Below are 3,969 nucleotides of genomic sequence, written 5' to 3'. Positions count from 1 at the left end.
CCACGTCACGATGCCTGCACTTCTCCTGCTGTGGAGCAAGGCTCCAGAGTATGGGCTTAGTAGCTGTGGTGCACAGGCTTAGTTGTCTCGCAGCACGTGGGACCTTCCAGACCAGGATCCAACCCACGTCCCCTGCACGGGAAAGCAGATTCTTAACCACTGGACCACCAGGGAAGTCCCAAACCTAGACTTCACATCTGGCTTGACTGCCGTCTCTGGCTCCTTCCTGGCATGGACGTTCCCTTCCCCTCGAAGGCTCTGTGATGAGCTGAGTAACACCCCCAAGAGGAGCCCAGCTTGATCACTGAAGCCTGGAATGCATCGATGAGACGGGTGGGTGGCATCGCCGACTTGATGCGCTTGAGTCTGAGCAAACTCTGGGAGATGGTGAAGGACAGGGAAGCCTGGCGTGCTGCAGTAAATGGGGTCGCAAAGAGCTGGACACAACTGAGCGAAAAACCACTGACGCATCAGTCTCCTAGGGCTGCTACAAACGACCAAAATGGGGGTGGGACGTGAAACAACAGAAACTCGTGCTCTCAAAGCTCCAGAGGCTAGAAGTTCAAAATCCAGGCATCGGCAGGGCCATGCTTGCTCCAAAACCCTCAGGGAGGATGAATTCCATGCCTCCTCAGCTTCCACCAGTCTTGACGATCCTCGGGCTTCCTGGGTTCTACATCCCTCCCATCCCTGACTCCAAAGTCACAAGGCTGTCTTCCCTGGGTGTCTCTGTCCAATTTCCCTCTTTTTACAAGATACCAGTGATTGGATGGAAGCTACCCCACTCAGGTAGGACCCCGACTTGATTACATCTACAAAGACCCCATTTCCAAATAAGGTCACGTTCTGAGGGCTGAGTGCAGACGAAATTTGGGAGAACACTAGTCCAGTCACCACACTTTGTAGGAGGGGCTTTATTAAGGTGATTAGATCTGGGAATGAATTATCCTGTGGGTGAAGTATGATCACAAGGGTCCTTTTGAGAGGCAGGGAGGCAGGGGCAGAGTCAGAGGAGAAGGAGGTGTGAGGCAGAATCAGAGGGACGTACTCTGAGGATGGAGGAGGGGGCCATGAGCCAAGGGATTCAGGAAACAGATTCTCTCCCTGGAGTCTCCAGAAGGAACCCTGACTAGTCCAGTGAGACCCTTTCAGGCTTCTGACCTCCAGCCCAGCAGGACAGTAGGTTTATGCTGATTTATGTGGCTGAGTGGTAAAGAACCTGCCTGCCGATGCAGGAGATGCAACAGATGTGGGCTTGATCCCTGGGTCAGGAAGATCCGCTGGAGGAAGGTAAGGTGACCCACTCCAGCACCCTTGCCTGGAGAATATCATGGACAGAGCAGCCTGGAGTCCACGGAGTCACAAGAGTTGGACATGACTGAACATGCACATTTCATTTCACATGCTGTTTTAAGTCTCTAAGGTTAGGGTCACTTACTACAGCAGCCATAGAACACTAATGCAGATCCCATGATTTACTGTGATTGCAAAAGGGTATCGGGGCGGCCACGGAGCTAGGCCACAGCCTTCTGCGATGCCCCTTGCAGGGTGAATCAACCAGGGCGCAGGGAATGGCTTCCAGGCAGTGTGGCTCACAGACCACACAGCCCTCAGCACAGCCTGAGTCATCTGCTCCAAGAGCTGCTTCCTCAGAGCCTCTTTACCAGAAATGTCCTGGGTTCGTCTGGTTATTTTTCTAGCAATCATGTAACATGTTCCAGATGCAGGAATTGGGTGGGGGCCAGCCTTAGGCTTTGTCCTGGTGGGCAGCAGCCGCCTTCCACCATCGGGGAAGCCCTGGACAGCCTGCAGAAGCTGGGACCAGACTGGATGTGACCATGGCCAAGGCATCTTCATGCTGTCCTCCTCCTCCACATGCTTCTCATCCCTGTGGGATAGGCAGCTATGCTCACTCCACTTCTGCTCACTTCACTTCCACTCAGAGGTGTGTGCTTATCTTCTAGAACAGGGCGGGTGGGGTGGTGTGGAGAGTGGTAACTAGTTTAAACTTGACAATAAGCAGTGCCCCAGTCTCTGTCCCTTGACAGCATCTCTGCTCATTTGCAGAGTCTCAGGTCACTTGTCTGAGATGTGTCATCCGGAGCTTTTCACGGGTGCATCTTCCTCGACTCTCTCCTTCCTATGATGATACTTCATGGAGAAGGAGCTGTTTCGGGTCTTTGTTGTTTTGCTGGGGCACGGGTAATCCACTCAACCCCCAGATCCTTTTACAAGACACTGGAGCCAAGATTAGGGTCCTGTGGCTGCCAGAACAAATGACCACAGACTGGAGGGGGTGCGAAGGGGATGCTTAAGACAACAGGAATTCATGTTCTCGCAGTTCTGGTGGCCAGGAGTCTGAAAACAAGGTTTGGATGAGGTATGTCTCCCTCCTAAGGTTCTGGAGAAACCTCTCCTGTCCTTTACAGTCTCTGGTGGCTCAGGTGTTCCTGTGGCCGCTTCTCCCCAGCCTCTGCCTCCGTCCTCACCTGGCCCCTCCTCTTCTCAGAGGAACACTGGTCACTGCACGTAGAGCCCACCTGGGTGATCTCCTCTTGAGATGGGCCACTTGATCACATCTACAGACTCTTTTTCCAAACAAGCTCACATTTGCCAGTCTCGGGGTGGGCACGTGGACACAGCTTTTTACCAGCCCCCCATCAACATTACAGCAACACTACTCGGGCTCAGCTCTGTCTACGCCCTCCTAACCAGGCTGCCCCACAGCAGCCTGGACACACAGCGCTGCCCCATGTTGGAGCTGGGCCTGCATGTGGTTGTTAGGGGAAGCACACTGACTGAGCCCACCCACAGGCCATGCACTGTAGTAAGCATCTGCACGAGATTTTTACGACAGGAGATCCTGGTAAGGAACGTGGAACTAACAAGCCACTACCAACGGAAAGAGTTTGGGAAAGGTCACAAGGAAACACCACGTATCCTACCACCTTTCAGAATCCTTGCTGGCATCCTTCTTGGCTGAGCAATGCGTGCGCCACCAGGAAGGACCCAGCCAGAATGACCGGCCAGAGACAACCTGGAAACTAATCCCATCACTATGAAACCCAAGACTGAGCCACGTGGCAGAGCAGTTCTCCAGGGCCCCTTTCCCTCCTGCTCTCTGCCCGGGTGCCCCTTCCCAATAAATTCTCTTGCTTTGTCAGCACACATGTCTCCTCTGACAGTTCATTTCCTAGTGTCAGACAAGTGCTCAAAAAGGGGTCCCCCATCCTGCAACATGGTAGTCTCCCTTCCGTGTGGCACTGGGGGTAGCTCCGAGTCCTTCTGTTTTCTGCCTCCCCCTTAATCTACCTTCCTCCATCAACTTTGGGGGGACCCAAGGGGGCAGCTCAGGACATGCCCCCGCACTTCTTTCTCATCCCTCCCCTCACCCAGCTGAAGCTGGGAAGCAAGGATGCCCCTTTGGCGGACCCTGAATTTTATTCCCCTCTTGAAGGTCAAGTCCAACGGGCCTCTTTGGTGTCGTCGTTGTTGTTGTTAACTGAAGCACGGCTGATTTGCAACACTGTGTTAGTTGCAGGTGCACAGCAAGTGCTTCAGCTATACATATGGATATACTGCTTTTCAGAGTCTTCTCCATTATAGATTCTTAAAAAATACTGAGTACAGTTTCTCAATAAAGGACAGAAATGGTATGGACCTAACAGAAGCAGAAGATTTTAAGAAGAGGTGGTAAGAATACACAGAAGAACTGTACAAAAAAGATCCTGACTCAGGTAACAACGATGGTGTGATCACTCACCTAGAGCCAGACATCCTGGAATGTGAAGTCAAGTGGACCTTAGAAAGCATCACTACGAACAAAGCTAGTGGAGGTGATGGAATTCCAGTTGAGCTATTTCAAATCCTGAAAGATGACGCTGTGAAAGTGCTGCACTCAATATGCCAGCAAATTTGGAAAACTCAGCAGTGGCCACAGGACTGGAAAAGGTCAGTTTTCATTCCAAT

Source organism: Bos grunniens, chromosome 18, assembly GCF_055505025.1.
Source record: "Bos grunniens cultivar Pamir isolate PY7600 chromosome 18, Bosgru_T2T1.0, whole genome shotgun sequence".
In the NCBI taxonomy this organism is placed as follows: domain Eukaryota; kingdom Metazoa; phylum Chordata; class Mammalia; order Artiodactyla; family Bovidae; genus Bos; species Bos grunniens.
The sequence above is the reverse complement of the archived record's forward strand: the minus strand, read 5'-3'. Positions refer to the sequence as shown.